This window comes from Bufo bufo, chromosome 8, assembly GCF_905171765.1.
Source record: "Bufo bufo chromosome 8, aBufBuf1.1, whole genome shotgun sequence".
NCBI classification, from domain to species: Eukaryota; Metazoa; Chordata; class Amphibia; order Anura; family Bufonidae; genus Bufo; species Bufo bufo.
Genome location: NC_053396.1, coordinates 168738988 through 168753380, shown reverse-complemented (window position 1 = coordinate 168753380; position 14393 = coordinate 168738988). Strand labels below are relative to the sequence as shown.

Sequence of the window (14393 nt, the reverse complement as noted above, 5' to 3'; positions counted from 1 at the left end):
GATGCACAGGTATTCTCTGCCCTGTCATCATCTGTAGGGCAATGCAGGGATTCCTAGGTCTCTAGGCACGTGGGTATGAGTCCTCTTACCCTCATACAGTTAGGAGACTAGGGCCTGTTGAGGGAAGCGTTAGGAGGTGACCAGCTCCCTTTTCCCTGCATTGCGGCCTGGTAGCGAGAGCATTGCGCGATGGGGGGTTCCCCCACTCCCCGTCGTGACAGTGTAGTCCTATACCAGCAGTCTAGTTGTGTAGTCCTATACTAGCCGTCTGGTTGTGTAGTCCTATACCTGGCCTCTAATTGTGTAGTCCTATACCAGCCCTCTGATTGTGTTGTCCTATACTAGCCGTCTGGTTGTGTAGTCCTATACTAGCCGTCTGGTTGTGTAGTCCTATACCAGCCGTCTGGTTGTGTAGTCCTATACCAGCCGTCTGATTGTGTTGTCCTATACTAGCCGTCTGGTTGTGTAGTCCTATACCAGCCGTCTGGTTGTGTAGTCCTATACCAGCCGTCTGGTTGTGTAGTCCTATACCTGGCCTCTGATTGTGTAGTCCTATACCAGCCGTCTGATTGTGTTGTCCTATACTAGCTATCTGATTGTGTAGTCCTATACCAGCAGTCTGATTGTGTAGTCCTATACCAGCAGTCTGATTGTGTAGTCCTATACTAGCTATCTGATTGTGTTGTCCTATACCAGCTATCTGATTGTGTTGTCCTATACCAGCCGTCTGGTTGTGTAGTCCTATACCAGCCGTCTGGTCGTGTAGTCCTATACCAGCAGTCTGATTGTGTAGTCCTATACTAGCTATCTGATTGTGTTGTCCTATACCAGCTATCTGATTGTGTAGTCCTATACTAGCTATCTGATTGTGTTGTCCTATACCAGCCGTCTGGTTGTGTAGTCCTATACCAGCCGTCTGGTTGTGTAGTCCTATACCAGCAGTCTGATTGTGTAGTCCTATACCAGCAGTCTGATTGTGTAGTCCTATACTAGCTATCTGATTGTGTTGTCCTATACCAGCTATCTGATTGTGTTGTCCTATACCAGCCGTCTGGTTGTGTAGTCCTATACCAGCCGTCTGGTCGTGTAGTCCTATACCAGCCGTCTGGTTGTGTAGTCCTATACCAGCCGTCTGGTCGTGTAGTCCTATACCAGCTATCTGATTGTGTTGTCCTATACCAGCCGTCTGGTTGTGTAGTCCTATACCAGCCGTCTGGTCGTGTAGTCCTATACCAGCCGTCTGGTTGTGTAGTCCTATACCAGCCGTCTGGTCGTGTAGTCCTATACCAGCAGTCTGGTTGCTACAATTATATCCTCTGTAGAGAGCTTTAGCTACAATGTGTATGAAATGCATCAGTCAGGAGCACAGCCGGATGTTCAGATCACTCAGGATTTCCTAAGGTTTCATTCACCCGAGTGTGAAAAAAACATCCCTTGTAACGGGTAAACTGGCCTTTTTTCACTGGCGGACGTTAAAAACTGTCTGGATCAATTGTACACGGGCTGTCGGTCAGTGAAAATGGACAAGATAGACCATGTTTTATTTTCTGACGTCCATTGTTCACTGGTCGTGTGAACACCTCCATAGACTACCATTGTTCTCAAAACGGACGTGTGACCGCGTGGTCGTGTGAATAACCTGATAAATGTCTTGTCAGTACTAGATCGCTCTGATTTTCAGTCTAACATCAATCAACTATATGAATGGTATAAAATTACACAAACAGTATTTAGGGAGCAGCCTGCCTGATCTCTCTGTATCCGGCATCAATGGCGTCCGGCCCCACTGACTATAATGGGGACCAGTGGAGATCCGGAAGCAATCCGGCAAAGATGCTGAGAATTGGCCAGAAAAATTTTGCTAACTTGAAATCTTGGCACGACCCCTTATTAAGGGTCCATTCACCCGTCCGTAATTCTGGCTCTGCATCCGTTCTGCAATTTTGCAGAACGGGTGTGGACCCATTCATTTCAATGAGGCTTCAAAAGATGCGGACAACACACCGTGTGCTGTCCGCAGCCGTAGTCCCGTTCTGCGGCCACACAAAAAAAAAAGACAGAGCATGTCCTATTCTTGTCCGCGATCGCAGACAAGAATAGGCATTTTCTATCACAGTGGCAGCCATGTGCGGTCTGCAAATTGCGGATCACACACGGCCGGTATCCGAGTTTACGGATCCGCAATTTGCAGACCCTAATGCGTTGTTCACATCCTCATTAGAGGCAACCAAAGAACCTTTTCTATGCAGCGCCAATTTTCCTTGTCAAAATGACGGACAGTCTGAAAGCCATTGGGGGTCCGTCCGACGGATCCGGCGCAGCGATGTAACTTCCTTTATAAACAGCGGCCACAAGAACACGAGTGTGAACAGAGCCTACTTAGTGCATCACTACACCATAATGAGAGGATTATTTTGTGTGGTAAATTTAATTGATTATTCTCACAGTAAAGTAAAAAAAAGAGAAAAATTGTCATTTTTTTTTTATCCAATTCTTGTCAATTTCCCCTATATAACGGCAAAAATATCCCAGACCCTTGCTCCTGAAAGGGTTAAAGGGACTCTATTACCCCATGACTGACTCTGGTGTTGTATTGGGCAGGTTTCTGAGGTAAATACATTACATTGAGGATTTTTCTGTCACCACAATGTACTTTATTCAGAAGAAGTGACATTAGAGTAAAGATACTATGAAAACTTGTCTGACCCTCACTGTCCACGGGTGACAACTCCCGGGACCACGTGAGGTGACCCCTCCATACATTATAACCTATACATTAGTCCCAATGCCGCACACACAATACAAGCCCTTCTTCAGCTCGCGGCCCCCACCCTAAAAGGCTGCAAAAAGGGTCCAATCAGCGGCCTGCTGAGAGACGGACTGACAGCTAGAGCGGCCAATCGGAGCCCAGGAAGGACCAGGGCGGCCGCCAGTGCTGGGAGTGAAGGGGCGGAGCTAGGAGTGCTGGGATCCTGGCTGGAGCAGTGCTGGTCTGTGAGCTGTGAGCTGGCTGTGGGGAGAGGAGGTGAAGGCTGGAGACAGGGTGCAGGCTGGAGCTGGACACCTGGGACTGGCTGCAAAGGGAGGACACACTTTCTGTAAGTCTCAGCTTCCTTTGTATTAGTTGGCTGGGTGCATGGCTGGACCTTTCCTGTGGGAAGCTGCTCTCACCTCTGGCATTGACCCTCAATGAGTCTGCATGGAGCCCTCAGTTATTATGCTGCTGTAGGTGCAATGCATCAGTTCACAGTCCCAAAATGACAGTATCAACTTCTGCTGAGTAAGTAGTATGGACCATACCACTGTGGGATGGAGGGTGCTACCATCTGATGGACCAGTCAGGAGCCACATTGAGAACAGTTTTTTTTTTTGCATGGTATACTTGTATGTTTGTGTAGGGTTGGTCATGCTTTCATTTTTTATGGCTCCTATTTGCGGTCGTTCTCTATGATGCTTGTACGGTCATGGGAGATGAAGCGGGACCTAAGTAGTAGTAAGAAAAATGAGGAGAATTGTGCATCTTTTTCAAATATTTGGACTGCGTGTTTTATATTATACCTATTGAAGAAGTTAAGCTAAAAGGCGTGTACAGATTGGCCATGACGCCTAACTTTTTACCCTGTTTTCCATTGATGTATGAGAATTTCAGACTATGAGGAGGCTGATGGGCTCCTGCATGGGACGATACGGCCTCCATGGTCTACAGAGCTACGTCTGTCCCTTCTCTATTGCTACATAGATTGTGCAATAGTGTTTATGGGGTTGAATTCATGGAAGAAACTTTACGGGAAGATCCCTTTGTCTGGTTTGGAGGGCACATTACTTTGCCTATCGAGTTCCTGTCGTTTGTCAAAACTTGTGAGATGTGGTTGTATAGCTGGTCAAGGGTCCCGTTGCCACCAGTAGATGTAAGCCAACTGCGGTTTGCTGGTACTGGACTTGAATGAGTAATTACTGTCACACACAGGATATAAAGCCTTGCTCACATGATGACTTCCAGGATCATAGGAAGGTATTGAGATGCCTCCTGAAGGTTGTAGCTGACGCTTGTGTTTATTTTGTGCATCGGTCACCGAAGAAGCCAGGGGGAATCGTCGTTCATCCTCACTGGAGATTTGGGGGACAGTATGACAATTGATGTAACAAAAACCAATTGCTCTGGGCGTGACCTAGGAGGACAAGCCACCTTTCTAAAATTCTTAGCGCCCGCAATGTAATATTCTGACACCTATGATTTTAAAAATCTTTGCGCTTGTGCAATGGGCTGCTGTTTGTTTATGTGTAACGCTTCCGTTTTGTCCCCATTCATTGTCATTGGGGACAAAACGTAACTGAAAAGAATGGAATGCTCCAAAATGCATTCCGTTCCGTTTGGTTGCGTTCTCATACCGGAGCAAACCGCAGCACGCTGTGGTTTTCTTTCCGTCATGGGATGCAGAGCAAGACGGATCTGTCATGACCCACAATGCAAGTCAACGGGGACGCATCCGTTTAACCCTGACACTATCTGACACATTAGAAAACTGATCCGTTGACTTTCAATGGAGTTCTTGACGGATCCGTCTTGGCTATGTTAAAGATAATACAACCGGATACGTTCATAACAGATGCAGATGGTTGTATTATCAGTAACTGAAGCGTTTTTGCTGAACCCTGTCGGATCCAGCAAAAACGCTAGTGTGAAAGTAGCCTTAGCCTGTAAAGTGTGGCATTTTTGAGCAATGCAAATGACGAGCCATCAATATAATCCACTTGGTGAGATTTCTGGGACCTTCTGTCCGGCGTACACATTCTATGCGCAAATAATTAACTCGATTTGCAATAATTAACTCGATTTCGGTGTCCAATCCACGGACAGACATAGCATTAGTTTCATTTGGTATGACTTTTTAGTTTTTTTTGCTCAATGAATACCTTTTTATAGTGGGTGCTTAAATGATTAAAAGGGTTTTCTGAGATTTTTATACTGATGACCTATTCTCTAGACCCCAGGGACCCCTGCCAATCAGCTGTTTGAGAAGGCATCGGTGCTTCTGTGAGTGTCGCGGCCTTCTCGCAGCTCACCAAGCACAGCGCTGTACGTTGTATCGCGTTCGGACCCATTCACTTCTATGAGGCTGGGCTCTGTCTAGGCCACTTGACACATGAACATAACGTCACTCGTCCTAGGAAAGGCAGAAGGCCATGGTGCTCACTGGAGCTCCGGTGCCTTCACAAACAGCTGACCAGAGGGGATCCCGGGTGTCAGACCACACCAATCAGATACTGATGACCTATCTAGAGGATAGGTCAGCGGTATAGAAAGTCTCGGAAAAAAACCTTAAGAGTTTCACGATGGGCAATTTGCGCAGCTAATTTGATGGTTGTCTAGTTAACACCCCCTTTTTCCAGATTGGGTGCACCTTTAAAGAAGCACTGTCACAAAGATTTTTATTCTCTGACCTGTTACAAAGTTTTAAGATGTGAACTGTAGTGAAGGTAGTTTTCTTACCAGTGACTGTATTTGGGAGTTATCCCCTCCCTTCTGATCCTCAGCTATGTCATGTGACCAGCCCTCTCACTCCAAATAACCCAGCATCTTATGTGTGGACAGGAAGCCGGTTTCTCTATCTTTTCCTATGGGAGCCTCAGTCTCATAAGAATGAATGGAGAAGTAACTGACTTCTTGTCCTGTCAGTTGGAAAGACAAGAGTGTTGGTCACATGACACAGCTGAGACTCAGAAGGGAGGTTATAACTCACAAATACAGTCACTGGTAAGAACATTATCTTCACTACAGATTACATCATTGATCTTTTTCAGTGCTCTTACAGGATGGAGAGCAGCATTGGTTTTAGCGCTTGACTTTGTATGCAGAATGTGCAGTTAACCACTGGTGCTCTGATGTAAGTCATCATTTGGTAGTCAGATGCCCTTGTCCCATGTCTTGCATGGACCAACGCTGATGATGTCAGCCCTGTGTCTATACTGATTGGTGCCGGTCCAAGAGTAGTCACTAGGAGCACACTCTCCTGGCACCACATCACTTTTGTCTACTTTTAGGTTCACTTAGCTTTTTATGTCATCAAATACAATGGCCCGATCGTGTGACCCTCGGAAAAAGCCAAATCTAACTATTAAGAGTCGAAGTGAGCACTGCCTTTTAGGCTACCTGCATACGTTGTGTTCCATTTCAATATATTTTTTTTAATTCCTAAAATCCTGCAGGTTTTGCAGTGGCCACTAAGCGTAAAAATAGGTGCCAATTCTTTCTCTGTACAGATCATTTGACTGCTGGTATCTGCCTATAATCAGAGGTAGGATTAGAATGATGGCACTTATCTATACAGATAACACAGGATCCACTATTCAGTGATACCACAGCTTATCTACTCCCTCCTGACCTCTGCACAAGTCACACAGCATGCCTAGAAAACTTTCTGATAGAAGTCATAGTCAGCTCCTGTCCAATGGTGGCTGCTATAAAGCATATCTCTAAATGCTGTTAAAGGGATTCTGTCACCAGGTTTTGGGCTATAGAGATACGGACGTGCACGGCTAGATTGCCGCTAGCATGTCCGCAATATATCTGTCCTATAGGGCTGTGTGGTTTTAATTTCTTTAAAAAAAGATTTTATAGATATGTAAATTTGTCTTGAATGTGTCCAAGGGGCTGTACTAACCTTCCTGGAGCCCAGCCACGCCCGCCTGTGAAGGAGCCCAGCACCGCCTATGTCCTCCGAATCTCCTCCTTTCATCACCGATAGATTGCCGTAATCTCGCGATGCGCAGTTCCTTCCCTGAGGCTGATGCCAGCACAGGGAAAGAACACTATACCGGCACTGCGCATGCGCGAGCTCGCGGCAATCTATCGGTGATGAAAGGAGGAGATTCGGAGGACATAGGCGGTGCTGGGCTCCAGGAAGGTTAGTGCAGCCCCTTGGACACATTTAAGACTAATTTACATATCTATAAAATCTTTTTTTAAAGAAATTAAAACCACACAGCCCTATAGGACATGTTAGCGGACATGTTAGCGGCGATCTAGCCGTGCATATCTCTATAGCCCAAAACCTGGTGACAGAATCCCTTTAAGAACAACTCATGCCAGATGGCCGCCCCCATAATCATGTTCAGGAATTGACAAAAAATCTACAATCACAAAATAACAACTGATTAGGAAAAAAAGGTGTGTGTTGCTATCTGGTTTTAACTAGCAGAAAAAACATTTTGGTGACACATTTCCTTTATTGAGAATAATATGAAGCTGATCACCTCCTGTTAATGTCAGCCCATCCAGGTGTAAAGTAATACTGCTGCTATAAGAGCCTCATATCCTCCATTCCTATTCAGCCTTCCCTTCATTTGCCAGTCACGTTTTACGTTAAAGGGCATCTGTCAGGAGATTTGTACCTATGACACTGGCTGACCTGTTACATGTGCGATTGGCAGCTGAAGGCATCTGTGTTGGTCCCATGTTCATATGTGTCCGCATTGCTGAGGAAAAAATGATGTTTAATATAAGCAAATGATCCTCTAGGACCAACGGGGCGTAGCCGTTACACCTAGAGGCTTTGCTCTCTCATGCAACTGTTGCGTCCTCTCCACTTTGACAGGACCAGGCAGTGTATACGTCATCATATATGACCCTGTCAATCAATGAGAGGGCGCAGCATGCGGGCACATAAGAACGTGAGACCAACACAGATGCCTTCAGCTGCCAAGCGCACATGTAACAGGCTAGCCAGTGTCATAGGTACAAACCTGATCACAGATGCCCTTTAAACAACCGGGGCTGAGTGTTTGTTATCGTGGAATTTCTTTACTCTTGGCGTATGTACTCCCTTGGAGTGACATTGTGGTGGCTTCATGTGAGCTAAAGGTGAGGTTGTGTCAGATGATTATGTCAGCTTCAGATTCCTGTCTTATCTCTGACAGGTTTAATACTTCACCTCTTAAAATGTTTAAGCTTTTACCTTCTTTGGTTAACTTATAACTACAGCCATAGTCATAGCCGCCCCAACGCTCATCGATGTTGTAGTTAAGGCTTGTCTTAGATTTGTCATCAGGGAAGTCAATTTATTTGGTCCCTACAGCTAGACTGGCACCATTCTCCAGAAAGAAACGGGCTCCAATGGTGGTCAATCTCCATGGACATTGTCCTAAAGGCATGCGCTGTTCAAAGAGGTGCGGTGTTGTCATTGGCCAGTTGAGTAAGACCTCTTGTACATTGTGATATGCACGTGAAGGCTTTGCAGCCACACGGTGCATGATTTTGAACCAGATCCAACTATAGGGTTCACTGAACTTGAGGGAAACAGATCAGCATTACACATGAACATTGCCCTGTATTCCTAGTGGATTGTGAAGGGAGCCTGCACTCTGCTTCTCCCAAATATTGGATGTATAAAGCCAGTCTTGATAAATGCTCACCACACTTCTTACTTTTGGTCCATTCATTTGTATACAGCCATAGAAATAGCAGCATGGTACCTCAATGGTTAGCACTGTACTTGTAAGTTTACTCCAGGTTCTTCCTGTCAGTGATAGCCCCAGTTTCATAGCTTTCTCATTGAGTTCGTATGAAACACCCTACACGGAGACAGACCAAAACAGAGACTGTATAAAGCCTATGACCACATTGGTGGACGATGACTACAAATTATGGTTTGTGTGAAGACAACTTGACACTGAGGAAAAGAAGGATCTCTTCAGGGTATACACCTTTTCTGAGGTGGACTTCCATTCATGACAGAATATACACTGCTCAAAAAAATAAAGGGAACACAAAAAGAACACATCCTAGATCTGAGTTAAATATTCTTCTGAAATACTTTGTTCTTTACATAGTTGAATGTGCTGACAACAAAATCACACAAAAATAAAAAAATGGAAATCAAATTTTTCAACCCATGGAGGTCTGGATTTGGAGTCACACTCAAAATTAAAGTGGAAAAACACACTACAGGCTGATCCAACTTTGATGTAATGTCCTTAAAACAAGTCAAAATGAGGCTCAGTAGTGTGTGTGGCCTCCACGTGCCTGTATGACCTCCCTACAACGCCTGTGCATGCTTCTGATGAGGTGGCGGACGGTCTTCTGAGGGATCTCCTCCCAGACCTGGACTAAAGCATCTGCCAACTCCTGGACAGTCTGTGGTGCAATGTGACGTTGGTGGATAGAGCGAGACATGATGTCCCAGATGTGCTCAATTGGATTCAGGTCTGGGGAACGGACGGGCCAGTCCATAGCATCAATGCCTTCGTCTTGCACGAACTGGTGACACACTCCAGCCACATGAGGTCTAGCATTGTCTTGCATTAGGAGTAACCCAGGGCCAACCGCACCAGCATATGGTCTCACAAGGGGTCTGAGGATCTCATCTCGGTACCTAATGGCAGTCAGGCTACCTCTGGCGAGCACATGGAGGGCTGTGCGGCCCTCCAAAGAAATGCCACCCCACACCATTACTGACCCAATGCCAAACCGGTCATGCTGGAGGATGTTGCAGGCAGCAGAACGTTCTCCACGGCGTCTCCAGACTCTGTCACGTCTGTCACATGTGCTCAGTGTGAAGCACAGGACGCCAGTGGCGAATTTGCCAATCTTGGTGTTCTGTGGCAAATGCCAAACGTCCTGCACGGTGTTGGGCTGTAAGCACATCCCCCACCTGTGGATGTCGGGCCCTCATATCACCCTCATGGAGTCTGTTTCTGACCGTTTGAGCAGACACATGCACATTTGTGGCCTGCTGGAGGTCATTTTGCAGGGCTCTGGCAGTGCTCCTCCTGTTCCTCCTTGCACAAAGGCGGAGGTAGCGGTCCTGCTGCTGGGTTGTTGGCCTCCTCCACGTCTCCTGATGTACTGGCCTGTCTCCTGGTAGCGCCTCCATGCTCTGGACACTACGCTGACAGACACAGCAAACCTTCTTGCCACAGCTCACATTGATGTGCCTTCCTGGATCAGCTGCACTACCTGAGCCACTTGTGTGGGTTGTAGACTCCGTCTCATGCTACCACTAGAGTGAAAGCACCGCCAGCATTCAAAAGTGACCAAAACATCAGCCAGGAAGCATAGGAACTGAGAAGTGGTCCATGGTCACCACCTGCAGAACCACTCCTTTATTGGGGGTGTCTTGCTAATTGCCTATAATTTCCACCTGTTGTCTATCCCATTTGCACAACAGCATGTGAAATTGATTGTCACTCAGTGTTGCTTCCTAAGTGGACAGTTTGATTTCACAGAAGTGTGATTGACTTGGAGTTACATTGTGTGGTTTAAGTGTTCCCTTTTATTTTTTTGAGCAGTGTATATTGCTTACTGGATTCCCTTCAGTACATGTGGTGCACAACTTTTCTCTCCTTAGACAAAGCCCCTGGCGTATACATCAAATTATATATATATATATATATATATATATATAATTAGCTTCATTCACCCCACAAAGGTCAAACGAGTGTGCATCTGACTTTTGTTGAGGTGGTACATATACAGAGCATTATATGTTTTTTCAATGGCAGTCAGTGTCTGGTCTCTAGTGATATATGGCAGTCTTCCATTGAGGTGTTGAATGCAGTCTGCACCGAGCCTTCGACAATCCTGTTATTGTCCTTTTTTCCAAGTAAGGGCAGCAGATTAGATCCAAGTTGATCTGAATTCCTCCCAAATCTGAAATAGGCCTAGACCTGTGATAGCTAACTTCCGGCACTCCAGCTGTGTTGAAACTATGACTCCCAGCATGCTCAATTCATTTCTGTGGAGTTCTGAGAACAGCCAAGCAAGTGTGCATCTTGGGAGTTGTAGTTTTACCACAGCTGGAGTGCCAGAGGTTAGCTATGTAGTTTTACCACAGCTGAGAAAAGGGAAGTGGTCATTAACCCTATCAACACTGAATCAAGAGAAATCAAGGAGGCTGTTAGATTCCTCCGCGCTTAGCCAGTCTCCTTGATTTCCTGACATCAGTCACCTGAGGGACCGTGACAGTCAGTTTAGAAGTATCAAAATGACTCTTTCGACTGAACACACTGCCCTCAGTCCTCAGTCTGGTACCTTGGTAGCTAAGGACTATGTCCTCTCTTTCTCTCCAGGGCACTTGGCTACCACTTTATTTTATCCTCGGATGCTCCTCTTTTTTTGGTGTATATGCAACAGTTTAGCCAAGCTCTCTGTGTTACATGTATGGTTACTATACTCTATTGTAAATTCTTTTATTGTATTCCATCACTAAGAAATGCCTAGCCCGCTCCGTGATAGCATGATATAGTGTGTGGCTCAAGTTGTAGAAGAATAATAGGACAATCTCTTCAATCAATATGATAGCGGCCAATAGAAGTCTGTTGGACTATACTGTCCTTCGATATGATTCCGATTTCATCTGGAGGCAGCCATAGTGTTTTTTTTTTTTTTTTTAAGGGTATATGCAATCTTGCTGAAAAAGTGCCGTAATAAGGAGGTATTCTCCCCTCCAAGCATTGCTAGTGCATCATCTACCAGCATAATCTATACAAGACAATAGGTGCCCTGACCTGATACCATTTCTTGTGCTTTAAGTAATAATATAAGTTTTGGATTTGGCCCTTGTGCCCGCTGCTCTGCTACTGACACACCAGCAAACAATCATCCTTGTCTGCTAATGCTGTAGTGTAAGGGGCGTTACATAATCCCCCTGGAATGTGAGCCGGGCTTCCTGTTTGCTGCTTGAGGAAGGCAGAAAGGAGTCTGTCTGGTACACGGAGTATCTTGAAGGCAAGGTGTTAGGCTGGCCACTGCAGTCTGGAAATGCTTAGCTGGAGTTTTCTGACCTGCTTAAAAATCTGAGCACAAACATTTTAGTAAGCATTCTGTATTAAGAATGCTATTATTTTCCATTATAACCATGTTATAAGGGAAAATAATAAAATATACAGAACACCTAACCCAAACCTGAACTTCAGTGAAGAAGTCCGGGTTCGGGTCTGGGTACCACAGTCAGTTTTTTATCACACGCGTGCAAAACGCATAGCTCCAGCGCGATAAAAACTGAACATCGGAACGCAATCGCAGACGAAACTGACTGCAATTGTGTATCTACTCGCACGATTTTCCCTAATGGCAGACGCAACGCATCCGGACCTAATCCTGACACGCTCGTCTTCAAGGGGCCTTAGGCTAGGGCTTCATGACGACATGTGTCGCGCGACAATAGAATGGTAGTCTGAGGTATCGCACTGCGTCTTGCGACTGACTGCGACAGTCGCAAGTCGCAGTGCAACACCATAGACTACCATTATGAAAATTCTCGCGCGACATTGGTGCGACAAGATGTTGCCTGACAAATGTCGTCGTGTAGACCTAGCCTTAGGCTTTTTAAAAGTTGGGTGGTATGTGTGTAGTGTATACATGGTGTATTCATGTATGTGTACCATGTATATGGAGTGTTTATATGTGTTGCATATATATGGTGTATGTAAACATGTGTTGTGACGCCGCGTGTCCGCCGTTAAGTAGGGAACCTGTTGTTAAAAATTTGATTCCCACCCCTGTCTACAAGTGACTGATCAGCAGAATAAAAACGGTGGACTTTGTGCTTATGCCTCAAAGTCTATTGTGATGGTGTGTGTAATCCAGAGGTGTTAGAGCTTTTGGGGAGTTCGAAGTTAACAAATTCCACTCACTTTGTGCTTGTGCCTCTGGCCGTTTCCCCCTCTACTAACTATGTGCTACCTTTACTGCGGCTACATGATCGGGTTACAGAATGGTGTTTGATTACTGATGTTGCTGCATTTTTGTAATTCCTTTCCTGCTAACTACTACCCAGACCAGAGTCCCTTGTGTCCCTCAATGATTCAAATCATTGCATGAGTAAAGGATGGAGAAAAAGTCATGTATACTCCGTCATCTCATAGAAATATGGCTTATTCCCTGTTTTTTCATGGAAAGGTTTACAACTTCTCCGCAAACCATAAGAGAGAAGATTTTTAGAAGCTTGTTGAGTAATGATGAAGGCACCACAGAGAGGTTTGCTGATCTGTGTAGGTGGTAGTGTGGTCTCCACAGAACTAACGTTAGAGCCATCTTGGTGACTGATTCCCTTAATGTAGTCAATAAGGGTATTGCTAACAGTTGGTCATATTTGCCTGGCATGTAGGCTAGATGGCATATCCTAAGGCACGGATAGGCACGGATCTGGCTCTGCAGCTGTGGTAAAACTTCATCTCCCAAGCATGCTTCCTTCACTTCTATAGGAGTTCTGACGACAGTCTAGCAACTGTGCATGCTGAGAGTGGTAGTTTCTCCACAGCTGGAGTGCCAAAGGTTGCTGATCCCTGTTGCACATAGCGACATCACAATAGTGTAGAGAATATGGTGTCAACGTATTCCGTGATGCTATACAGATATATTATCATCGCTCACATTAGTCCCTGTTCCAGTGGGGGCTTACTGTCTAATTTTCTTCCTATGTCATACTCACTGGGACCAATTAACCTATCAGTATGTTTTTGGTGTGGGAGAAAACCATAGTACCCAGAGGAATTCCCACATGAGAACGGGAAGAACATATGAAGTCCATGCAGATACAGTTGGGTCCATATATATTTGGACACTGACACGATTATTTATTTTTTTATTGCCTGTATACTGAAACATATTCTTGTTATATAATGGACATAAAGTTCAGACTTTTATCTTTCATTTCAGTGTATTCACATTAAAATTGGATGGAGGGTTTAGGAGTTTCAGCTCCTTTACATGTGGCACCCTGTTTTTAAAGGGACCAAAAGTAATCGGACAATTGACTCAAAGGTGGTTTCATGGGCGGGTGTGGGCAATTCCTTTGTTATTTCATTCTCGATTAAGCACCTAAAAGGCCTGGAGTTGATTTGAGGTATGGTGCTTGCATTTTGAAGATTTTGCAGAGAAGTAAACATGCGGTCAAAGGAGCTCTTCATGCAGGTGAAACAAGCCATCAGTGGTGGATGATCTCAGAATAATTACCATGGTGAAGAGACACCCCTTCACAACAGCCAACCAAGTGAACAACTCTCTCCAGGAAATCTACCATAAAGAGAAGACTGCATGAAAGTAAATACAGAGGGTTCACTGCATGGTGCAAACAACTCATAAGCCTCAAGAATAAGAAGGCTAGATTGGACTTTGCTAAAAAACATCTTAAAAAACCAGCCCACTTCTGAAAGAACATTCTTTGGACAGATGAAACCAAGATCAACCTCTACCAGAATGAGGGAAAGAAAAAAGTATGGGGAAGGCATGGTACAGCTCATCATCCAAAGCATACCACATCATCTGTAAAACACAGCGGAGGCAGTGTGATGGCTTGGGCTTGCATGGCTACCACGGGCACTGGGTCCCTAGTGTTTATTGATGATGTGACACAGGACAGAGGCAGCTGGATGAATTCTGGGGTTTTCAGAGA

The 14393-nt window shown here is 45.3% G+C and overlaps 1 protein-coding gene across 2 annotated transcripts in view; it reads left to right on the top strand.

Moving 5' to 3' along the window:
• The first annotated feature begins 2953 nt into the window (after window positions 1-2953).
• PLS3 (plastin 3) overlaps window positions 2954-14393 on the top strand; it is an 87664-nt gene continuing 76224 nt past the window's right edge. For both annotated transcript variants that reach the window (XM_040406457.1, XM_040406460.1), the window contains exon 1: window positions 2954-3098. The gene's annotated coding sequence lies outside the window, so the exon portion shown is untranslated. The remainder of the gene's footprint in view (window positions 3099-14393) is intronic.